Here is a 25,829-nt window from a genome sequence, read left to right as displayed (position 1 = left end):
CAGTCTATCCTAAAAGAAATCAGTCCTGAATATTCAATGGAAGGACTGATGCTGAAGTTGAAGCTCCAATACTTTGTGCACCTGATGCGAAGAACTGACTCATCTGAAAAGACCCTGATACTGGGAAAGATTAAAGGTGGGAGGAGAAGGGACAACAGAGGATAAAATGGTTGGATGGCATCACCAACTCGATGGACATGAGTTTGAGTAAGCTCCCAGAGTTGGTGACAGACAGGGAAGCCTGGCATTCTGCAGTTCATGGAGTCACAGAGTCAGCCATGACTGAATAACTGAACTGAACCGTACTTGCTTTGGTATGAGGTATCATAACTGACCCTCAGTCAATATGGAATCCAATAAAGTTTGCTGAATGAATGACAACTAAGTTTGATGATATATTAATGTGATGGATGCTACTGTAACACTGTGACAAACCAGAATCAACACTTCAGTCATGCTGCAACTTAGTAAGGCTTTTGATGGAATCTTGATTCTAAGTCTCTAAGTCTTCCAGCTTAGAGAAGCAGGAAGGTGATTAGATGTTTGAATCAAGACCACAACTTAAGAGACAGTATGAAAGTGAAAGTCGCTCAGTCATGTCTCACTCTTGCGACCCCAAGGGCAGTACAGTCCATGGAATTCTCCAGGCCAGAATACTGGAGTGGGTAGCCTTTCCCTTCTCCAGGGGATCTTCCCAACCCAGGGATCAAATCCAGGTCTCCCACATCCTTCCAGGGCAGAGGCAGGAATAGCAGCAATCATTCTTAAGAGAGGATTAAGGGAAAAAAAAAAACCCACATTGATCTAACTTTGTAAACTTGAAAGTGAGCTAAGTGAGAATGGAATATCAATAAATGGCAATTATTTTAAATCTTATTTGAACTTCTTAGTGAAAGAACCTCCCACTTAAAGGTAGAAAAACAGGCAGTTTTGGCCACAGTTTTAGAGGATCCATGAAGTCATCCAGAGATTTGCCAAGGATCATGGACAGGGACTGAAGAACTTCTGTTTCAGATACCTGTGTGAAAGTGGTAGGCAAGAAGAACTACTGCTCTTAGCTTTTACTACCTGCCAAATGTGTTCACCAGCCATGTCACTCAGCCTTACCATGGCCCTAGGAAGGAGTAAATACAACATTACTTTCTTGATGGAAGAATATGAAACTCAGGGAGGCAAGATAACTTAGCCAGTTGCACACCTGAAAGAGAAAGGAAAACTTAGCTCTTAAACCTGGAAGGTAAGAATAAGACTAGCTTATAGCGTTACCTTGGAGATATTGTGGTTTGCTTCCAGATTACTGCAATAAAGCAAGTCACATGAATTTTTTGGTTTCCCACTGCATCTAATAGTTATGTTTACATTACACACATGCGCAATAACAGCATTATGTCTGAAAAAAAAATGAACATGCCTTAATTAAGAGATACTTTACTGCTAAAAAATAACTACCTGACAATGCAGGGTTACCCAAAACCTTCAATTTATTAAAACAGACAATAATGTGAAGCAAAATAAAAAGAGGTATGTCTGCATCTGATTCCAAAGCCTCACAAACCTTGGCCTCCTCTGGACACTCAACAAGTATCTGGAGCAAATGATATAAACTTTTTGAGACCATCTCCTCATAAACTAACACAGCTGGTGATAGACTGTATTTACTGATGAGTTCTAAAAGGTCTTTTCCTTCATCTTTAAAATTACACTAATTTAGCGTAGGTACACCTAAAAGAGAACTCACCCTCTCTTCCCACCCAGCAGAAAGCATGCGCAAACCCAAGGTACACGTGAAGGGAAGGGCCCTGGCCCCAAGTCAGTGGCTGGGATGGTGCAGTCCTCTGAGTCCCAAGGCTCAGTCAGGACTGGGCAGCCTGTACTCCCGGTGCTGGCCCTAAGAGAAGCATGCACCATAGCCAAAGGACTGCTTGATGCCCTCAATGTAGTACCGCTGCCAACCCTGCCACATTCTCTCCTCCTCATGGGCAGGAATGCTTCAGCCTTCCAAACACAGCTCATTCTCTCCATTCTTGTCAACGGAGGTCAAGGTGATGGTGGCAAAGCCACCTTTTGGGCCAAGATTTAAACCTCCACTTCATCGCAATATGTTTCTCAGGGACCAGTTCAGTGAATTCTCCAGACACTGACACCCATCAGCTGAAACTTGCCATCTTTCTCTGCTTCTAACATTGTAGGAGGGCTTTCCAGGTGAAGTGGAAATGCAGGAAATGCAAATTCAATCCCTGGGTTGGGAAGATCCCCTGGAGCAGGAAATGGTAACCCACTTATTCCCGTACTCTTGCCTAGAGAATTCCACGGACAGAGGAGCCTGTCGGGCTACAGTTCACGGGGTCTCAAAGAGTAGGCCACAACTGATCAACTGAACAAACACATAACACTACAGGAGCGTGGGTATAGGCCTGAGCAAGCTCTTGGGGAGTGAAAAAAAAAAAAAGGCAAAACAAAACAACTCTGTAGAGCTCCTCTGGTGATGTCAGGAAGGTTTCTCTAAGTGGGCATTTTGACACCAACAGGTCTGACCCGGGTTTTTGAAAGGGCAGATTTGGCCTTGCGCTCCTCAGTTTTCAGTGCTGGCTGCCCAGCTGCGTCTACTGACTCTCCATGATTGTAGGCAATACCGTACTCTGTGTGAACTCTGTTTTGAGGATGCTGCTGATTCCTTAAGGCCATAAGATTTATGTCTGAACTCTGTTTTGAGGATGCTGCTGCTTCTTTAAGGCCATAAGATTTGTGTCTGGATCATCTCTGGCAAAGCTCACACTAATCTCCATTTCATCCACACTATTTTCATCAGACAAATTGGAGATCTCCACATGGCCCTTGTACTGCACTCCAGAGGTACCTGTCCAGTTTCGTTTAATGCTCCACTCATAAAAGAAGGTAAATTTGCCTTTGTGATGGTTAATGGATGCCTTCCCATCAAGTTTATTTACTTCTGACACCTTGAACTTCTCCTCATTTAGCACACACATAGGAACAGTGTTTTCAGTTTATCTGTGGACATATTCAAAGCTTCCCTCTCAATGCCAGCTGTTGACATTGGTAGTATCTGCTTACTCCTCCACGGTCCAGCATGGGTCACCCTCACCCCACCTGGCCATCAGCTCTCCTCACACGCTGCCACCAGTTCCCGAGCAGCCACAGTCTCAGGACCATCCAGTCCCAGCCTCCCAACAGTGCCTGGAAACTACTAGAAGCTAAAACGTCTTCTTGCTGTTACAGGCTCGATCCTATGTAGAAGGACATTTCTAGAGTTTGGATACAGAATACAGGCATACCTCACTTTATTGTTATGGTGCAGATACTTGCAGATACTGTGTTTACAAATTGAAGGTTTATGGCAACTCTTCATCAAGAAAGCCAACTGGCACCATTTTTTAACAATAGTATTTTCTCACTTCGTGTCTCTGTCCACATTTTGTTTAACTCCTACCATATTTCAAACTTTTTCATTGTTACTGTGTTTGTTATGGCGAACCGTGGTCAGTGATCCTTGACACTACTATTACTACAGAAAGATTAGGATTTGCTGATAATGGTTAGTATTTTTTAGCAAAAAAACTATTTTTTAATTAAGGTATGCACATTGTTTTTCAGGCATAATGCTATTGCATACTTAAAAGACTATAATACAGCAAAAACATAACTTCTATATGCACTGGGAAGCCAAAAATCCATGTGACTCACTTTATTGCAATATTCACAACACAGGAACCAAATCCATTATATTTCTGAGGGTGGCCACGTAAAGAATAATGCTGAAGGTGCCATCTTTTCAAAAAGAAGCACAGACAATCATATTAAAATCAACTAGCAAAAGACTGACAAACTCAAGACTCTATCCTTCATAACCTAAACTATTAACCATTAGGCAAAAAGTACAGTCATCCTTCAGTATCCAAAAGGGGTTGGTCCCAGGGCCCCCCGCGGATACCAAGCTCTGAGGATGCTCAAGTCCATTATAGTACAGTACAATGAACACAGTCAGCCCTCCTTATCCACAGGATTCACAGTCACAGACTCAACCAACCTGTGTTCAATTCAGTTGATTCAATTCAATCTATGGTTGGTTGAATCCGTGGATAAAGAGAGTCGACTATGTATATGCAATGGCTGTTTTATCCACCTTGGATTACAAGTATCTACTGGCCACTCATGAAGCTGAATTCTTTTAGAACAATATTATTCTAGAAATCTCCTCCCACATTATGCTTACAAAACAGGTCCCATTTTCAGTAGCCCTGGCACAAAAATATTATAGCAAACAGAGCAATTAATGGTCAGGGGCTGGTTGGCCAAATTAGCCAGTGACAATGAAGACAATGAAGGAAAGACAAGAAAAGCTTCAGAAGCTGGGCTGACAAACATGCTGACAAATATACAAAAGGGAGGCATTTATTCTCTCATGTAAAAATCTGTTTTTGGTACTAGACAGACAACAGTGTCACATAGACAGAACACAGGAGTAAAGTTACCTGCAGGTTTGGTTAAGTGTTTGAAGATAAAGAGCTCAGTGTAGAATTCACTGGGTTTATACAGGTCCTCACGAGACATTCAAATGGGGATAAACTCTAGGGCCTGGAGATTAATAAGATATCAGAGCAGATTTAGGAGTCATCGGCATACATGTGGTAGTTGAATCTATACAGAAAAAAAGGGGGGAGGCAGAAAGAACCTTCAAGAACATCAACATGTAAGAGGTGAGGGCAAGCGACCTAGATCTAGGAGATGAAAACACAGGGGTGAGGGGAGGTTTAAGGAAAACCAAGGAAAACGAGTTTTAAAGAGGAGGAAATGAGGAACAGCAGCAAATGCCACAGAAAGGGCAGAGCTAAAAAGAATATTGTGTTGAATCTGGTAATTAAGGACTTTATGACAAACCTGAGGAGTAAAAATGGAAATCAGATTTCAGAAAAATGATCAGTAAATAACAGGAGATAATAAACAAAGGTCACTTGTTCAAGAAGTTTAGTTTAACAGAATATATTTACCCTCTCTGAATGTAGAGGGTTTAGCTACTACAAACAGAACAAAAAAAAGAAAAAATTCTGCCTTTAAGTTAGTTCTTATTCAATTACAGCATTTTCATGTCAAAAAGTATTCAAAAGATGTAAAGTGTTTTTCCAGGCATCATTCTGGATACTAACATATCATTTAATCATCACAAACCTATGAAGTAGGTTTTACTATTCCTAATTTACAAATGAGACAACTAAGGCACACAGAAGATAGTTAGTAGTATGGTAGTCAAATCTGAAATTTCACTCAAAAGAATTAATTAGTGGGGAGGGCAATGTGAGAAGTGAGGGTTCATAGACAAAAACTGTAAATGTTATAGTAAGACTGCACTGACTGTTTAACTGGACAAATTTTAACACCTATTCAGGAACTTATTTTTACTTTGAAAGAATTTGTGTCTTCTCTCATCTCAGAATCCTACATTACTGAGACTTAACATGTTCATGCCTCTTATGACACTCAGATTCAACACTGTATTACAACTGTCATTTCTCTTACTGAATCATAAGTTGACTGAAAACGGGTGTGTATCTTATTTATCTTGGTGTATTTATTTCTCTAATCCTAAAAGTAGAAGATTCTAGACTTACTATGGTAACCATTTCACAGATATAAAAATAACAAATTATGTTGTGCACCTGAAACTAATACCATTATATGTCAATTATACCACAGTTTAAAAAAGAAAGATGCTCAATAAAGGCTGGTTGTATGAATGATCATTTTTACTTTTCAGAACATCCTGAGGTCTTCAATAACTTATTTTTAGTCTTAAACTGCTATGTACTACTCTGACTCAGATATTACTTGGATTGTTTATGGACCACTCAAATTACTGATTTTGCTGGAAATACCATTCTGAAGTAAAAATCAAATATAATTCCCCTGAATAAAACTTTTTAAGGATTCCCTATCACCTACTAGTCAAAAGTCATAGCCTTGTTTTCCAACCTTACCTCTAATCCTAGTTACCTGCTTCCAACTACCAAACTGGGTTTCCCTGGTGGCTCAGTGGTAAAGAATCTGCCTGTCAATGCAGGAGACGTGGGTTTGATCCTTGGGTCAGGAAGATCCCCTGGAAGAGGAAATGGCAACCCACCCCAGTATTCTTGCCTGGAAAATTCCATGGACACATGAGCCTGGCAGGCTATAGTCCGTGGAGTCACAAGAGTCGGACACAGCTTAGTGACCAAACCACCAGAGCGACAAACAAGGAGGTCTAAGAAACCAGCCTCGTTGGACTTACTTACATTTTAGCGGGGGGAGATAAAAAAATAAAGCTGCGTTTTGTTAGATTTTTGTTAATTGCTCCGTTTTAATCTGTCTTTTGGTCATTGTAGTTTATCCTTTTTAAATAAAATTTAAAAATCCAACCACACACACACAAAACTCTGGAAGTGCTCCGACTTATGTGTATAAAATGAATTAAATGACATAATTCTGGGGCAGCGTCTTTTTTATCTTTTTATTTCTAGATGCATACCACAATGAAGGCACTCAATATCTTTTATAAAACCTGAGTCATAGCTAGTTTGGTCAAAAGAAGCTATGCGAGGTTTTCAGACAGCCCCAAAATATAATGTGTCAGCCTCGAGGCCTTAGGCACATCATCTTAACAGTTAATGTTCTTTCTCTTACATACTGCCTCAGCATGTTTCCAACACAATGTGCTTTAACAAGCCCTGTCACAAGGCACAATGTGTTAGGAAGAGATCTTCACATTTCATCCTAGAATAACTAAGTCTTTGCAGTTATCTTCAAGCTGCTTCACCCATGTTACTAAATCCTGGGCCACGATTATCTTCAATGTACAGATGAGGGAAGGAAGGATATAAAATGACTTGACTGAAGAGTCTCAGCAAGTCACTGAAAGAGCTTTCATTTTAAATATCCGTTCCTGTTCCTCTCTTCAAACCACCATTCTGAGAAACTCTCACTGCCAGCAGGCAGAAAAGAGCATCAAACTAGTTATTAGCTTTTACTTGTTTAACTTGAATGAATAACAGAAGCTTCCTAGACCTGCAGGTTATGATAGCTGTAGGACACGAGATTTGATGGATTAAGTTTTGCTGACTGAATCCAAATTCATAAATCTACCTCTAACTTCTTCTAAATTTCAAAAGAGCATGAAGCAAACTTTAAAGCCATTTTTTTCTCTCTCTCTCCTGATCTCTAATTCTATCCAAGTTTGCTCAGTCCCCTAAATGTGTCAAGTCATACCTACCTTTTCAGTTCAGAATCCAGGCTGCCAGAATTTTCTCCTACTTAAACTGTAAACCAATCCCTCCTGAGCCAAGACACCTATCATTCCTAGCCAACTCTAGATCCAGACACTAATCTGAACTGTTAGGGGAGCCCAGCAATTTTAAATTCCAGGCAGCCCCCCTCTTACACTTCCGAACCACTCTGGGAAGAGTACCTCTTCTAATCGTCGCCCCATTATGGGGTCCAGAAAAGGGAAATGTCACTCTCTCAGATTCAATAAAAACTATTATCCACGTTGCCATTAATGGTAATTTGGAGATCACAACTAGTAATGGAAGTATAACCTAAAGATTCCCACGTTATACGTGCTGAGAACAAATTACTTAGCAAATGACATTTCCTAGCCCAAGTGACTTGCATAACTGGGCGATTGGAACAGGCTCGAAAGACAGCAGGAAGCTCACACTTCAGTTTACTGTACTTTACTACAGAATTCTACACCAAAGCATCCTCACACACGCCTGCCTTGAGATGATGTAAGTTGTTGCCCTAGTCTTTTAACCAGACCGGTAGGGGAGTTCTCTTCCCCTGCAGCGGCCACCGAACGACTGGCCCCTGCGGCTCGAGCTAACAACCCCGAAGCCCGCGAGCCCCGCAGCTCCTGCTCGGCGGACACCGCAGCCCCAAACTGGCCATCCCCTCCTCCTCCACGTCCCCGCGTCGCTCGTCATCCCGCGCCAGGCGCCACCCTCTCTCCATCCCGGAGAGGGTTTGGGGCTCCGCTCTGCGACGACCAGCGGGAGCGGTCCCCGAGTCGGCACCTACCTCCCACCTCCTCCTCCAGGCGCAGCCGGGGGGTCAACGCTCGCCCGCCTCCTCCAACGGCCCCAACGGCCGCGCCGAGGCTCCCGCAGAGAAGCGGGGCGCCGCGCCAGGTGCCGCCGCTCACCTCCGCGCCCGCCCTCCCGACCCCGGCCGGCGCCCGCCCGCCCTCCTGCCCCAGTCCCCGCAGGCGCCGTCGCCCCTCCCCGGGCGGGCGCGTCACAATCCCGGCGCCGGGTGAGGCTCTCACCTTCACAGCCCCCGGCTGTGGCGGGGAAGCACCGCTCGGAGTCCCGACCTGCTCGCGCAGCCCCGAGGGCCCGCACAGGCGCGGCTGCACGCTGAGCCCGGGCCGACGGCCCCGCCTCCACCTACGGCTCCCGCCTTCCCCGCCCCCGGCCGGGCTCCGCCCCACCCCTCGCGGCCACCTCCCCTGCCCCGCAGGTTCGCAAGGCCTAGCCGCTTCCCATTGGCTCCGCCAGTTGCTAGGCGATGAACAACAGCGGCCTGCATTGGTCCGGTGGCACCTCCAAAAAAACCCGGAGAAAAAGAAAACCTCATCCCTAGAGCCTGAGCGGGATGCGGGCGCAGCTGCGGCTCCCGGCACCTGTTACGCCCTGTGATTCACCCTGCAGGGTCCTGCTCTCCACCCCCTCCTCACACCCGCGGAGCTCGGGGCCCCGGGCTTCATGTGGCTAGGGGCGGGTGGCGGGGTCGTGGCTGCTTCAAAGCACACGTCTCTGAGCCCCTGTGAACCCCAGCACCCACCCGAGCAAAAGTGAAGCGCCCGGTAAAGCTCTGTGGGCTTGAAAAAGTGGGAAAATAAACCAAACAGCCGGCACCCAGAATTAGGTCAGGCCCAGGGGAAGGGAGGTTCAAGCGCTGGGAGTAGATGCCAAGGAGAAAAGTTGATGTAAATTTAGGGCAAGAGTTGGACCCAGGCGGAAGACAGCGGGAAGTCTAAGAAAAGGCACTCGTGAAGGTTAAGCAAAACTGCCCCACACCCACTGATCAAAATATGCGCAAAGAAAATGTATGCCCGCTACTCCCTTAGCCAGGGTCATGGCCGCTCCTCCCGTGTTCCATGGCCTCCTAAAATTCTCCAGCGTAGATGAGAGGCCAGAAAAAGGAAGGAGATCAGATGGAGAAATCGCAGGCATATGAGTTGAGTTATAAAACAAAGACGTACTTGGATAGATTTTTTTTCTTTACGTGAAGCCAAGAAATTTACTCAAGAGAGTAAAAACAGGTTTGGTATTTTAAGGAGGATCCTGAGAGCACTTTGAAACCAAAATACTATGAGAGAAGGACAAGAATTGTTAAAACTGAAGAACAAGGGAGAAAGGAGTGCCTTCCTCCAGTTCACACACTTATATCCAGCCCCAACCCTGGATGAAAGATCAAGGCGAGAACATGAACATGCCATGGCGACAACTTCAGAATCCAAGGTAACCTTCCTGTTGCTTTTGACCTAAGCTGTCGTGAGGCCAGGACTGATGCAGGTAAGCATAGGTGAATGACAGGCCCTCCTTATAAAGAAAGACGCCATAGTGCAGGCTGGTGGTAAGGAAAGCCAATTATTATCAATAATTAATCGCTAACCCAGACAACTGATGAGACTAGATAGAGGGGGGTTACCCCTGCTCCCGAGAAGAGTTCTGAAGTTTCAACTGTCCACCCCTCAAAACCCCACACCCCTTCCCGTCTTAAGAAGCAAGTTCGTGTGACGTTTGTCTTTGAAGTAACACTTCCAGCTTCATTTTGACCATTTAACTGCCTCACTGTCAAAAAGCAAGAGCTTACTATCCGATTAGCCAGAAGCATGGAGATCGGTTAATTCATTAAGCTGCGTCTGCGACTTCCTGCTCTGGCCTAACAATTTACACAGTAGGATTTTAAGAAGGCTTGGGTCAGGAGAAGGTGAGTTAGGAAAAGTTCTGGCTCTGCCCCTGGCCACAAGGGTGAATCAGACCTGTCAGATTAAACCAGCGCTTTACTGTCTTGCTCGAGAGACCCACTTTCCACTCCTAAAAGTTATTGAGGGCCCCCAAAAGCTTTTGTTTATGTGGGTTATATGTATTAATATTTACTATACTAAAATTAAAACAAATCTAAAAATACTTATCTAAAAAATAATTACATCTTATCATAAATAGCACATCTTAATGGAAAATAACCATATTTCCCCCTAAAATAGTAGCAATAGTGGTATTACTTTAAAAATTTGCAAATATCTATGATATCCAGCCTAATGGAAGAAAACTGGATTTTCAAATGTGCTGCATTCAATCTGTTGCACTATTTCAGGTGGCCCCTGGAAAACTCCATTGTACCCTCAGAATGGGAGTTTTTTTAAAAAGGCAAATAACATTTTAGTGTTAGAATAGTTTTGACCTTGCAGACTCCCTGAAAGGGTCTTGGGGATCAGCTCTTAACACCCTCTCCCCTTCCTCAGATTAATGCTCTGAAAGCCACCAGTCTAGACAGGTCTTGCTTCTCTGTCCCCCTTTGTCAGTGACTGTTTTAGGAACTAAGCGTGTGGTGTGAACATAATGGGAAGGTGGGGAAAAGGGACTCCAGGGGGAGGGTTTTATTTCTGAGAGCCCCTAAAAAAGTTTTTTCCTTACTTCTTGCCTTGGCTATCTTCCAGTTAGCAAGATGTGTTTCAACCTATGGTGGTGCATCCTGGAACAATGAGCAAAGAAAATATAGGGAATGGTAACCTAGAACCAAAAGGTCACTGAGTGGCTAAGTTAACCTACCCTGGCTCTGCATACCTCATGACTACTCACGTATGACATAGTAAGTGGCCTGATGCCCAAGCCATTTTGGGTCAGGTATGCAGTTCCTTGGGGTTCTCCGGTGGCTCAGAGGTAAAGAATCTCTCTGCAACACAGGAGACCCAGGAAATACGAGTTCGATCCTGGATTGGGAAGATCTGGAGGAAGGCATGGCAACCCACTCCACTATTCTTGCCTGCAGAATCCCATGGACAGAGGAGCCTGGTGGGCTCCAGTCTGTAGGGTCACAAAGAATCAGACACAACTGAAGCGATTGAGCAATCATGGGTTGCAGTTTCTTGCAGCCAAGAAGATCCTAGCTAATGTACAGGATAAAGATAAAGAACTTGGCTGCGGCCTGAAAATGGTCTAAGGGCACTTTGGGTCCAGGGACAATGGAATTGGGCCTAATAGGACTTTGCTCTAAAGGAAACAAAGGGGAAAGACATGATCTGGAATGTTTCTTAATGTTTAACTGTGGTTACTTTCCCCTTTCCTGGCAAAATTAGGAGATTGATTATCAGGTGGTGGTGTTTTCCAAAAAACATAAAAACTTCCATCCTTGCTCCTCTGTAGTCTGTATCACAGTGGTCAGAATAATATGCCATGCCCCTTTTCTGCTTTGTTTCCTTCAGTCAGTGTTAAAGTCAAATTTCTTTCCATGGCTACTAGTTTCTTATCACTTGCCCTCCATCTCCTTACCTCTCTGACCTTGTAGCTGACAGCTCTCTGCCTTACTCAACCATTAGCCACCACAGTGCTCCTCATCCTTGCCAGGACTTTCCTGCCTCAGAACCTTTGCACTGTTAGTCAGTTTGAAGTTTCTTGTCCTTAATGTTTATATTACTTGTCTCTGCCCTTTCAGATCTAACCAAAGTCACCTTCTTTGTGAGGCCCAACCTAACAACATTATTTAAAATTGGAAGCCCCCCCCCCGCCCCAGATTCCTAAAGCTCTCTCACCTTGCTCTTATATAATCTTCAACCATATTGAAGATTATATTAATCTTGAACTTCTGTATTAACAGAGTTCACTTAGCCTTATTTGTGGTTTGTTTGATTCATCTCCCTTTACTAGGATGTAAGCCCAGCAGGGACACGTTTTGTCTCATTGTTCACTGGTGTGTGTGTCCCCAGTCACATCCAACTCTCTGTGACTCCATGAACTGTAGCCCACCAGGTTCCTCTGTCCCTGGAATTTTTCCAGGCAAGAATACTGGAGTGGGTTGCCATTTCCTTTTCCAGAGGATCTTCCCGACCCAGGGATCGAACCTGAGTCTCACCTCCTACATTGGCAGGAGGATTCTTTACTACCACTGAGCCACCTGGGAAGCCTTCACTGATGTATGCCCGGTACCCAAAACAGTGCCTGGTACTTAGTGATTAGTGCTCAGTAATTACCAGTGAATAAATATAACTTTAAATGGATGTTTTTCATTTCAAATAAACCACCTTGTCCAAGTATATATGATGCTGCTTAAAAGTATCACATTTGTAGACATGGAATTTTTGAAAAGAATTCTTTCTTTGAGAATAAATCTGATTTTTGGAATGATCCAAAAGTTATTCAGAGCCAAATCTGATGAACACATTCTGGAATCATGTTAAAAATGCCAAAACCTGTGTTTTCCAACTAAGTTACTGCATTTGGGTGGATAGGGAAAGGTCAAAAAACAAAATGTGTTTGATTTTCTAAGACAGTAAAGTGACTGTGAACATAATTTCAAAGAGGAGTTCTAAAAATAACACTAGTAGCAAGTTGCAGGAAGAGTGTCCATATATTTTAAGCTCTATATGTTTCAGTGTATGTGTGAGTGAATCTCTTCCAACATGTCTGGTCTGCAGACTTCCACTCTTGCCCTGACTTTTTTTTTCAAAACGGAAGATCAGATTCTCTCTGCTGCCCTCCCCTTCAATTCAGAATCTTTCATGGCCTTTCATAGTGTTAAATGAAGTTGACCTTCCTACCCAGATCTTGCATGATCTGACCCCTATACTCCTCTTGGAATGCTTACTTTGGTATACTAAAGTGATATACTATTTGTAGCAGCCCCCTTTTTTCTTGTCTGGCCCTTTAAACCTGCAATTCAGTCTGCTGGAAGGTTCTCCAAACAAGAGTTCAACACTGTGACTTTTTTTCCCATCATTGAGATCCCACTTCTGGTTTGTCTACTTATTTGCTTGCTGACTGTCTGTTTCCTCCTGCTAGAATGTAAACCCCATGAAGGCAGGGACCTTGTTAATCATATTTACCTCTGTAGCCCCAACCTCTTCATGCCTTCACTGGACAGTTGCTAACCATACTGCTAAAAGTGAAATTGCTTTACATTGTATTAACTCCCTGTGATATATGAATTTTTATAAGTATGTATTATTACAATTTTAAAGTATTTTAATTTTGCTGAAATAAACAGGCTCTGATTTTTAACACAGGTAGTAAATTAATAATCCACTCCATATTTACTTATTTTTGTTCTTTAGAAACCAGTTTTTCAAATACCCCAACAAGCATTCAGGTCATATGGCTTCTAATAACATGTATCTTCAAATCTGGATAATAATGGGCCAACTTATAAAGGCTTTCTGGTGTAATTCGTACCATCTGGATTATTTCAATAGCAGCAACAGTTTCTGGATCTAGTGAGGAACATTGCTTGCCAGGGCCTGTGTGTTATAACAGATGAGGAGAAGGGCTGAGTCACCTCTCCTTAAGGGCCCCGCTTTCATTACTTCTGTGCCCTGGCCAGAACTGTCTTTCCAGGGGTGACAGAGTGGAAAAACAAAGTCTCACTAGATTCTGTACTAGGAACTTTCATATCCATAACCTCATTTTATTCACAAGATCAACTTAAGCTGTTTGTAATTAACTACAAAATATAGGACAAATTCCAAAGGCCCTGAGACTTCAGAGTCCTCACTGTGGGCCGGAGTGGCCAGGGATTTCTCCATGGAGGAGAGGGAAAGGGACTAGGGCCTTGGGACAGACAGTAGGCAGAGACCAGACCATTTTTAGGTCTGCTTCCTGGTCTAAAAGGTGGCCTTACTCTTAGCTGTGCTTGGCTCCTCTAGCTCCTGAGTGAGTCTCTGCATCATGCTGCATTTCCAAAGATGATTCATTTCTGGCCAATCCCATTGGATTTAGGCCAGTAATAGTTGAGCTTGAAACGAGTCCTATGCCATTTATAAAGTGCTGGCTGAGTTTGCAGAAAAAGCAGACCACCATAGTTCCCTCTTCTTCTCGTCTCCACCCAGGTGAAGATTCTCAGAGAACTATCCATTACCCATCCTGCTGCTTGTCACTACCCTACCCCCATCCTGCCCCACCACCACACGCAAACACACAGAACAGCAGACAAAATGCTTGATCATCTTCTAGGAATTTCACGCTTAGTGCTTTAATTTTTTGTCTGGTGTGCTGAATGTTTTGCTCTATCATTTCTTTTGAAAGTGGATTTTTTTTTCTCATTTGTTAAGGGTTTTGTTGTTGTTGTTGTTGATTTGTTTGTTTTTGAGCCTAGTGATTTTTACCAAGCTCTAACTTCAATTTTCAACTTTCTACTTGTCCTAAAATTGATTTATTAAGTTTAAGATATGTCATGTAAAATTTGATTTTGCATAAATCACTCCAACAGTTAATAAGATGCTATCATAGGAAACTAATCAGGTACCAACCAGAGTAGTTCTCAAACCCTGTATTTCCAAAAGAGAAGTCTCCCTCCCTTAGGAAATGCAGTGAGTGCACATACAAAGCATACAAGCACAGAAACACTGCACACAGCTTACCTTGCTGACTATAGTGACCTCCAAAGCTTTCTCATACAGAGCAATTTGGCTCAGTCTACATTTCTAAACTTGCAAATTTAAACACCGAGCATTGAGAGGACAACAAAAGAGACTCCAAGGAAGTAGGAAGACCCACAGTGACCCAAAGGAAGTATAAATGACCCAAAATGTTTTTTAGTTATACTGAGATCTATTTAAAAACCACACAGCACAAAGATCCAGCCTTAACTTGAATAGTTGTGACATCATTCAACACCAAAGCACCCTTCTATTGCACATAGTCTTAGTTTTCCTGCTCTTATTTTAAAATTTCCTTAACTGTTTAATGAATACTTATTAAATGATTACCATGTGAGAGACTGAGAGATTTTAAGTCCTTGCTCACTACAAGAGGGCTTCCCTGGTGGCTCAGATGGTGAAGAATCTGTCTGCAATGCAGGAGACCCATGTTTGATCCCTGGGTCAGGAAGATCCCCTGGAAGAAGAAATGGCAACCCACTTCAGTATTCTTGCCTGGAGAATCCCATGGACAGAGGAGCATGGTGGTCTACAGTCCATGGGGTTGCAAACAGTTGGACATGACTGAGCAGCTAGCAACTGCCTTCTTTCTTCTTTCACTACAAGAACTCAGAGTTTCCCAGGAAGACAGAATGATCCATCGACACTTGAGTCTGACTGCCTGGACTGAAATGCTGTCTAGTCCACTTGGGTCCATGTTGACATCACTGAGCTCCCAAGTCCACCTGGGGTTTTCTTCCTCTGGGCATTCTGTTTAGTAAACAATAAGTGCTTCATGGTCTACGGCACTTCTAGTTAGGTTGTTTGATAATTGCAGCCAAATATGATACATTGAAAAAAGAACTTTCATGAAATGATCTGAGGGTGTGATATTTCATTTTATTTGTACAAATATATTCAACTGCCACATGTGGAAATAATCAAGTGAGCAAAAAAGTCAATGAGAAAATGAAGTATAGGAGTTATTTACAGAGGGCTGAATGAAATAATTAAAGAAGCAGCAGGAACATGTGGGACTCTGTCTTTGCTTTGAACTGTAACTATGTATCTTGGATATTAACATTTTTCTAAATTTTATTTTTTCTTTGCTGATTTAACTAGGCCAGAAAAATTAAGACACTTTGATAAATACAGCTTTTCATGAAATAATTTGCTATTCTGAAAATTTTAGGCTTCAGCTCAATGTCTTCTGGCTAGTCATTATGTTATATATATATTCCAACAAAAGTCATATGTAAATAATGTATTTAGAAATCAAGTCATAATCTAAGTGTACTAGTGAAGCTAGATATTTAAAAAATAAATCTATTTGCATAATGAATGACACTTTTGTAGGAAAAATAATCTCCTTCTTATTCATCCAGTCTATAAGATTATATTTTCATATGTTGGATTTTCTTAAGAGAGTTCTGCTTATCCTTACTTCCTAAGCTCAGTTTGTTGGGTTGTTTGTTTTTCTCTATTTTATGGCCACAGGATTTGGCGTGGGAAGGTCCTAGTTCCCCAAAAGAAATTGAACCGATGCACTCGCTGTATAATGAAAGTATGGAGTCAACCACTGGACCATCAGGGAAGTCCCTTCACTTAATTATTTAAAATCCAGACTTCTGTGTACTATTTTAATGAAGAGTTTCTGTAATATGAATCTCAGTACAGAAGACAAAGATGTTGCAATCAACAAAACAATTTTTATCTTTTTGTTCTGCTACTGGCAATGCAATTTTGTCTTAGTAATAAATTTCCATTTGATCTCATTATTTCTATTTCACTAGGTAAAGTTTTTTGTTTTGTTTTTTTCTACATTCTCAGTGAAAGAAGAAATCTGAAAGCTTGATTCCTGGTGGATTTTATTTTCTGCTTTGTAAACCTCTATCAATGATATCATCAAACAATTGTTCAAATTGAAATACAGTGGAAAAAAAAAAAAAGAAAGAAATATAGTGGAAGAGAATCCTCTGTATATGGGTTAAAACACCCCATAAAAATTCAGAGTTTAAAAACTTAGATACCAATTAAAATATAGTATTGATCTAAAGTAACTGCTTAAGGCTTACACTAGTGAGTGAATCTTCCTGTCCCTTTAAAAAGAAAAGCCATTGCATTCTGGTTGCTGAGCTCTCTTGGATTTATTTTATCTCAGCAGCTGTTCCTGAAGTCACTGTTATTCAAATAAGGGTTTTCAAACTCTTTGTTGTGTTTTTTCATAACTTATGGTATAAGCTATCAAATTTAGAATGGGTGGAGGTGAGGACCATTAGAAATACAAGAGAAATAAAGTCATATTGAAAAAACTCTCTAATTTTCATTTAACAAAGACTGTTGAGTATGATCTCCTGAAGCCCCAGTGATAGTAGCAAGGCAAAACCCCTGAACCTCTAAGCACCAGAAGTTTGGATGGTATATTTAGTAATAGTGTGTGTGGTGGGGGGAAGATATCCTGAATGGAAATAATGGGACTTTCTGTGGTTATAAAAGATGGGGAAAGAGCACATCAAACACTTTTCTTGCCACTTCAAAATAAGCAGATTATAAATTTTACCTAACATAGGCTATGCTTTGATATAGAAAGAATAACTTTATAACTCATATACCTTTTGTTTCTTTTGTTTTTGTTGTTGTTATTTTCTCAAGAGGTAGCATAAGCCTGCAAACTCTGGACAAGGAACCTGGCTTTGCCTCATACTTGTACTTTTCATTGAATTTACAAATTAAATGATTAGCTTTGCTAAGAGCAAAGTATATATGGAATTTTAATTTATTTAGGACTCAGTCATATGAAACTCAATTCTAGTCATGTATAATCATTTCCTAGTATGCATGTCAATGATTTATTGAGTAATTATTATTTGTCAAACAATATTCTAAGTGCTTACATATTAATTCTTCAAATTCTCAATACAACCCTATGAGGTAGGTATCATTATTACCTTTATTTCTAAATTAGTAATTAAGAAAGTAGAGGTTAATTTGCTCAAGAATACCCTGCTAGGAAATTTCAGAGTTAGGGTTTACAGAGCTCTTATCTTAACCACCATGTCATACCCAGTATTTAGGACTGCCTTAACCTCTCATTCTCCACTCATTTTTGTTCAAATGCCTGCTGACTATTGAATAGAAATCTTCAAACCAGGATAACCATATCTGCCCATGTATATGAAGACTCTCCAGTAGTACAGAGCATGGATAGTTTTAAGGGACTCAATTCCACATTCTTAACTTTCTTTTTTAAAAAATATTTATTTATTTATCTGCTGCACCAGGTCCTAACTGTGGGACGTGGGTTCTAGTTCCCTGACCAGGGACTGAACCCAGGCCCCCTGCATTGGGAACACAGGGTCTTAGCCACTGGACTACCAGGGAAGTCCCTCAACTTTCACTCCTATACCTTCCTAAAATTTATCTGCCTGAAAACATGCTTGCAATCTCTTTTCCATACCCCCCCTTTTTTAAAAACAATTTCCATTTTCCCATTTAACATAAGAAAATCTTTCTTCTTACAAATTCCACGTCATACTGTGGTGCATTGACCTTAGTTGCACAAGACATGGAAAATTAGAAGCCTTTGTGAGTGCTGAGAAAGGGGATGACTGTGATGACTGGAGAACAAAAGTGTTACCTGCTAAAGCACTAAAAATAATTTAAATGGCTTTAGTTCCGATTTCAACTTGAAGGAGACCAAGGTGCCATTTTCTTCAGTCCTCTGAAATCCAGGTTTATCTGACACCAGCTACCTCACCATGTCACCTAAGTTAGACCCTAAGGCGACAAAGTTATATACCTGAGGGGCACCCATGGAGAAGTCTGTGCCACGTCTGTCCTGGCTCCCAAGCTAGGCCCCCTGGGTCTGTCTCCAAAAGAGGTTGGTGATAACATTGCAAAGGCAGCTGGTGGTTGGAAGGGTCTGAGGACTACAGTGAAACTGATCATTCAGAACAGACAGGCCCAGATTGAGGTGGTAGCTTCTGTGTCTATCCTGATCATCAAAGCCTTTAAGGAACAACCAAGGGACAGAAGGAAGCAGAAAATTATTAAGCACAGTGGAAACATCGCTTTTGATGAGGTCATCCACATTGCCCAGCAGATGCAACACCAATCTTTAGCTCCAGAATACTCTGGAACCATTAAAGAGATCCTGGGGACTGCCAGGTCTGTGGGCTCTGATGTGGATGGCGGTCATCCTCATGACATCATAGACGAATCCAACAGTGGTGTGGTGGAATGCCCAGCTGGTTAAGAACTGCAAAGGAACTTAATTCAATAAAGGGTTATTTGACAACCAGTAGGAAGAAAAAATACTTTAAGGAACAGATCATCACATGATTTTTGGCATATAGTTGAAAGCAGTTCCAGGAACTGAGTAACAGGGCTACAGTTCCCATCTACTTACTTTTGTGAACAAACTGCTTCAGCAATTATATCTATAAGAACAGTATCAAACTCATGATTAGAGTTGGGGTGAAACTCAATATTACTCTATAATACTCATCCCCAAATCCACTGGGGAAAAAAGACCCCTCCATTTTTCTAACATGTTTTATTTTTATGCTTAAAAATAGTTATCAATTTGTAATATAGCCATGTTTGATCAGTTGTGTACTGCTAACAATTTTAGTGACAACTCCATCCAGAGACAAAACAAGGGCCTTAAAGTTACCAGAAAGCAAAATTATGTAAATATGTAGTTGTAAAAAATGATGCAGTCATCAATACAAATTTTTTGAGTATGAAAATATGCAATAAAATAGCAGTCTGTGGGAACAATGGAAATATGGAAATGAAAACATGAGTTCAAGAAGAAGAAGAAGGAACAATGTAAATTTTCTGGCTGTTAAAGAATAGCTAGGTCACATATATTTAAAAGGAATAATGTTGGGTAAAAAAAGTACTATGGGATTTAGACTCTTCGGGGTAACTTTAAAAGAGTGAGCTAACAGCTTTATTTTAAAATATCATGAATTGCATGCAATATGCTGGAAATGATGCTCTGCAAATGTACATTGAAAAATTACAGGTGGCAACATAAAAATACAGGGAGGATGCAAATTTTTAAAATTCTTTCAGGGAGGTATGTGAACAGAAAGTTTTAAGACCACTGATCTTGAAGCCACAAAAGATCTCCCCCGGGGTACTTAACATTTGCTCCAAGTAATCATTAACACTACCATTTTACATATTAAAAACATGGTTGCTCTGTAAAATAAAACGCCCTTAGTCACTGCTCTGTGCCCTGGATATTCAGCAAATGCTAGCAAATGAGAACTGAATATACCACTTCACGTTGTCATGGGTACATTTCCTGTGCTAGTCTAGCATCTCTAAAGAGGGCTACTGTGTGTAACTATGTCCACCATGCTGCATGTGTTTTAGGAAAACAATAAAATAAAGCATAGCTTTTAAGATCGGAGAAGGCAATGGCACCCCACTCCAGTATTCTTGCCTGGAAAATCCCATGGACAGAGGAGCCTGGTAGGCTGCAGTCCATGGGGTCGCTAAGAGTCGGGCATGACTGAGCAACTTCACTTTCACTTTTCACTTTCATGCATTGGAGAAGGAATGGCACCCCACTCCAGTACTCTTGCCTGGAAAATCCCAAGGACAGAGGAGCCTAGTGGGCTGCCATCTATGGGGTGGCACAGAGTCAGACATGACTGAAGCGACTTAGCAGCAGCAGCTTTTAAAATAAATGTGCCAGAAGATTCTCCTGTGATTTTTCTATCTATAAAAGCCTAGTCTATGGGCTCCTTAGGCTAAATATTTTCCAAACCCAAATTTAGGACCCATGATCTGATATGTGAAACTGTCCTTTGAAGGTTAGACAGCTAACTGGCAATCAGAAATTTCCTGAAAATCCAGGGACTCAGGTCAAAATAAGTATATATGATCCACATCACATCTACTATATCAAAGTGAAAGTCTTATAACTTATTCTAGTACCAAATTTGGACTCTAGAAAGCATGGATTCTCATTTTATACTGCTACAAATCCTCAATAAATCTTCTCTGGGCTTTGTTTCCTTCATGTGTAAAAGGTGGGATTGCTTACTTATTTTTTGTTCCTTTTCTGTGCAGAAGATTTTTTTTCATTCATTAATTCACCAAGCTTTTACTGAGCACCTGCCATGTACCAGATTCAAAGGTGAATGAGACAAAGTAAGTCCCTTCCCTCAAGGTGCTTCCAGGCAATGAGGACATTGAAACTGTTAATTTAACACCGACTGATAAATGCTGTAACAGAGGAGTGTGGAAAGGTACAGATAGCGGTGGCTAAGTGGAGGGAAGTGTCAAGTTAATGAAGACTTCATGCAGAACCAAACTCTGAAATGTATCTCTTTTTTTGGTCCATCTCATGCTTTAAATTTTTTTAAATTTTCATTCCTTTTAGTTATTTTTCTTCTTTTAATTTATTTTTAATTGGAGGCTAATTGCAAAGTTGTGTTGGTTTCTGCCATACAACTCCAATTACCCGGAAGTATACATGTGTCCCCCTCCCTGAGTCTCCCTTCCACCCCCTCAAAGATGTAGCAATACATCCATATAATGTAAAAGTCAAAATGTATAAAAAGGCATGCTGTGAAACGTTTCCCTATATCTTCCCTTCACCAGCCTAGTTTCTCTCCTCCAACACAATCAGGGCTGCCAATTTCTTGTATATTCTTCCAAAGATTTGAATCACGTCTTAAAAGAATAGGTGTAAGATAATGAAGTGAAAAAGAGACGGAGGGAGCATTGCAACAAAGGGAACAAGCAGAGCTTGGGTCTTTGGGGCTGCAGGGCATGCTCTGAGGGCTGTTTCCATGCTAAGTTTGGATCTGATCATGAAGCATTAGGACAGCCATCGGTGCTAAGCAGAGATGGTGCCTGATTAAAAAAATGATTTAGAGCACTCTGGCAGAAACGAGGAGAACAGATTGGAGAGAGGTGAGATAGATGAGGGAGACCAGTTAGGAGGCAATCGTAATAATCCAAGGAAGTACTAATGAGAAACTAAGGCAGGACAGAATCAGTCAGCACTGGAAAGGGGGCCACCACGGAGTTATTAAGGAAGAAGGATGAACAGCATTACTGGATCGATTGGATTCCGATGGATTTAATTCCTGTCTGTTTTCACCTAAGAATTGCCTGAGTCAAGTTCTAAGAATAATTAGACATAATTACACACACACACACACACACCGCATTGAAGCACTGAAGCAGTCACCAGGGTATTCCATATTGTCTTAGATGTTAATCTCAGTGAGGTCAAGATGTCCAAGCTTCCCAGGTCAAATTTCATCACTTAAATTTTTATCCCTGAGCTTCCCTGGTGGTTCAGTGGTAAAGAATTCACCTACCAAAGCAGGAAGCCAGGAGTTTGATCCTTGGTCATGGGAAGACCCCACGTGCTACGGAGCTACTAAGCCTGTGTGTCAAAACTATTGAGCCTGCGCTCTCGAGCCTGAGAACTGCAACTGCTGAGCCCGCGTGCCACAGAGCCTGTGATCTGCAGCAAGAAAAGCCACCGCGACAAGCCCGAGCACCGCAACTAGAGAGTAGCCCCTGCTCACTGCAACCAGAGGAAAAGCGAGAAATCCTTGCAGCAGCAGAGACCAACACAGGCAAAAATAAAATATAAATAAGTGACAAATTAATTTTTTAAAAAATCCTTATACCGCTCTGTCATCAGAAAAATCCTCTGTAACCACACTCTTCTCCGAACAGCCCCCTCACTTTCTATGAATCGTTCTGAGGGAAACCTGGCGTTCCCTGAGGATACTGCATTCCCTGCAGCCTCGTGAGTGGTGGCCAGCTTTCCTTCACCTCATGCAACCTGGGTGAGAAGGTGATCCAGGGTTCCAAGTCATTGTCTCTTTCTTGCCCTCCCCCGACAGCTTCACTGAAGCTCATGCTCTGAAGCTCACCTCCAGACCTTTCGCTGTGGTCTCTTCCTGTCCTCCTGGTCTTTCCCACACGTTCTTCAGAGATTTCAGCACCAGGTTTACTGTCTTTCTCTCCCATTCTGCTGTCATTATTCTTGGTGATTTCAGTATCCACACGGCTGGCACATCCAATCTCATGGACTCTCTATTCCTCAACCTCTTTACCTCCAGTGATCTTTTCTTCTACCACTCCACTCCAGCCAACAACCCCCACAGTTATCCTTAGTTCTTGTCATTTATAATAACTGCCTCCTCTCAGTTGTCTCAGTGTCAAGCATTTTACTTCTACATCCAGCTCATGCCCTCAGCTCAAAAAATTCTTCCACTCTACCAGTGGAAGAGTTCATCTGACCCTATTGCCTTTTCACTGTTTATTTCCATCCCTCAGGCCCTCATTCTCTCCTTACCCAGCTTAAATTCCATGGTCCTGCATTATAATTATGTCTTTAAATCTGCTGTTACCTCTTTCAACCTTTTATTGCTTCCATTATATCATTCTTTAAAAAATCCTGACTCTAGGAATAGTCCTGTCTCTACCTTCTCTGTTTCTGCTCTTAAGAATCTAAATATTCCTCGAGAAAAAAATTGATTATGCTGACATCAGACCTTAAGTTGACTCTTACTTCTGATTGTTGATTCTTCTGTATTTTCCTAGTCTATTTATTTGACTCTCCCAGGGCTATTTCTTTCACAAAACTCCACCACCTTCCCCCTATTTCATTGACCATTACTCTCAGAGAAATATAAGCAGCAAGAGAAACTGTCACATTCCAATGCCCCTCCTTCTTGCATCTGTTCCCATATGCCATCTTTTCCTTCTATTGCAAGGAGTGAGCCGTTCAGTCTCTGCCTACCATCCCGTTCACTGGTGCACTAGATTCCAGTCCCCGCTATTCCCGTGGTTATCTCACTGTCTTTCTATACCTACGTTCAATGTTTTTTCTCTCTGTTGAGTCATTCTCATTAATGAACAAACAACACTGTTAAAAACATTACTCCCTTGACTTCAAATTTCCTCCAACTATCACCTCATTCTTTTGCTTCCCTTTAAAGAAAAAATTCTGTCTGTGCTCAGCATCTCTACATCTTTACCTCCTATTTGAATCAGCCTTTAATCAGGCTTACATTCAATCATGGATGCAGGTAGCTCCTGAGTTACTTATTATGGCTTTTCACCAAAGAGAGATGAGAATTGGATGTATTCCAGAAAATTATGAGAAGAGACTTTGTTTTTGTTTGTTTGTTTGTTTGTTTTTGAGAAGAGACTTTGTTTCAGCTTGGTTGATGTGCCTACTCCTTGAACCAATCACCGTGTTATGAGAAACGTGGTCACATAGCTTAGTCTGGATCATCGTTTAACATCCTCTGCCAGAGGCAGAATGACCATGATTGGCAGTTCCAGTGGAACCACACGGAGTAAATGAGGAGCAGTTAAGGAATGGTGCTCTTATCAAAGAGAAAGGGACACAGGACAAATGTAAAAAACAGATACCCTGATAAAGTTCCAAAGGTGGAATAGGAGCCTGGAACTGGGTGACAGACAAATCCTAGAAGGATGACTGCCATATAATTTAGATCACAGTTCATTCCATAACAAAGCAGAGTGGGCGAAATAAATTTCAATGCCTTATCTGATCATCTGAGCTTCCCTGGTGGCTCAGTGGTAAAGAATCTGCCTGCCAATGCAGGAGATGAGGGTTTGATCCCCAAATAGGGAACATCCCCTGGAGAAGGAAATGGCAACCCATTCCAGTATTCTTGCCTGGAAAATCCCATGGACAGAGGAGCTGGTGAGCTACAGTCCGTAGGGTCACAAAAGAGTCCGACAAAAACTTAAAGACTAAACAACAATCCAATCATCTATAAAATATAAATAAAATAATTTAAAATACTTTTAGTATTTCTAAAATAATATTAGGCAAAGTCTCTATAAAATAAAACTTAGAAAAAGACAAAAGAATCTAGCTTGTGTTGCAAACTGGCAACACATCCAAATCAGAGCAAGATAATTAAGTTTTACTCATCATTGTCATAAGAAATAAAGGTTTAAGTTCAGCACACTTTAAATTTAGCACACTTCTTGCAAACCCAGAGTAGGAAATAAAAAACATGAACACATTCTAAAATATTTAAACAAATCTCATTTGTTTAGTGTAATGATAATTGTTGACAAAATGCCTCTTTTCTCAACTATATTAAACAAAACAAAACAAAATAAAATAGAAAAAAAAAACTGGAGATTTTGAGACACTAAAGTTCTCAGAACTGCTGTTCACATTTATGTAATATGATGAACTATTTATAATCCCAGCATTTTCAGAATTCAACATATTTAAATGTTGCTACCTGATTTTACAAGCCAAGAGATTTAAAGCTAGAACTGCAAGCAATATGGATAGACTAGTCAAACCCAGACCAGATGGCTCTTTAATGCTTTGTAAGTAGGCTGGTGGTAACATCGTGCTATCTGAAGACCCAAAATAGCACTTCAAAAATCTCTCTTTTATCTAAGAGACTTGGTGCCTGAAACCCCACCTTTAGCAATTTGGGGAAGGTTAGAGGATATTTCCTAGAGGAGGGCATGGTAACCCACTCCAGTATACTTGCCTGGAGAGTCCCCATGGACAGAGGAGCCTGGCGGCTGCAAGTCCCTGGAGTCGCAAAGAGTCGGACACGACTGAGTGACTAACACACACACACACCCCTGTACTTAGTCGCTCAGTCATGTCCAGCTCTTTGCGACCCCACAGACTGTCTCCCACCAGGCTCCTCTGTCCATGGGGATTCTCCAGCCAGGAATACTGGAGTGGGTTGCCATGCCCTCCTCCAGGGGATCTTCCCGAACCCAGTTTTCCTGCATTGCAGGTGAATTCTTTACCATCTGAACCACCAAGGAAGCCCTAAAGTTACATTATTATGCCCCTCTTCCCAAGCTTTCTGATCCAGTCTTTAAAGGCATGGGGTCATGCTGATTTTCAATTGTAGAGCAAATTTCATCATCTTTTCACAAGAGTTTTAGACTGAGTGACAACCTTCTGATGTCCCTGTGGGTCCAGCAATATTCACCAATTTCTACTTCTGACTACATCAATATTTTCCTTCAAAAGCTGACATTCAAACCCAAAATGTGCTCCAGTAATATGGTTCTGGGTTTTTATTTCTTCAAGCTTCTTTCTGCTTGCAAATTTATTTGTTAGAAACTGGAACTCAGATGCAATAAAAATAACTGTACTCTCCAAAAAGATAAAATAGATCTGAAGCTACATGCAGCA

The 25,829-nt window shown here is 41.6% G+C and overlaps 1 protein-coding gene, 1 long non-coding RNA gene and 2 pseudogenes across 13 annotated transcripts in view; 2 read left to right on the top strand and 2 right to left on the bottom strand.

Moving 5' to 3' along the window:
- The window catches only part of SSX2IP (SSX family member 2 interacting protein), a 54,997-nt gene extending 46,561 nt beyond the window's left edge, over positions 1 to 8,436 (bottom strand). For 6 of the 12 annotated variants that reach the window (XM_020891301.2, XM_020891305.2, XM_020891304.2 and 3 more), the window contains exon 1: positions 8,312 to 8,436. The gene's annotated coding sequence lies outside the window, so the exon portion shown is untranslated. Of the gene's footprint in view, positions 1 to 1,107; positions 1,199 to 4,490; positions 4,657 to 8,064; positions 8,186 to 8,311 lie in introns of those variants that run through there. The other 6 variants (XM_020891308.2, XM_020891310.2, XM_020891302.2 and 3 more) reach the window with 5 other exon arrangements.
- On the bottom strand, positions 1,889 to 3,116 carry LOC110135939 (activator of 90 kDa heat shock protein ATPase homolog 1 pseudogene; annotated as a pseudogene).
- A 34-nt stretch (positions 8,437 to 8,470) lies between the features above and the next one.
- Positions 8,471 to 16,398, top strand: LOC110135929 (uncharacterized). The gene is made up of 3 exons (XR_002313491.2): positions 8,471 to 8,851; positions 9,326 to 9,509; positions 16,118 to 16,398. It is a non-coding gene; the product is annotated as an uncharacterized lncRNA (long non-coding RNA).
- Positions 16,399 to 18,378: 1,980 nt separating this feature from the next.
- Positions 18,379 to 19,298, top strand: LOC110135928 (large ribosomal subunit protein uL11-like; annotated as a pseudogene).
- Positions 19,299 to 25,829: the final 6,531 nt, after the last annotated feature.

Source organism: Odocoileus virginianus, chromosome 5, assembly GCF_023699985.2.
Source record: "Odocoileus virginianus isolate 20LAN1187 ecotype Illinois chromosome 5, Ovbor_1.2, whole genome shotgun sequence".
In the NCBI taxonomy this organism is placed as follows: Eukaryota; Metazoa; Chordata; class Mammalia; order Artiodactyla; family Cervidae; genus Odocoileus; species Odocoileus virginianus.
The sequence above is the reverse complement of the archived record's forward strand: the minus strand, read 5'-3'. Positions and strand labels throughout refer to the sequence as shown.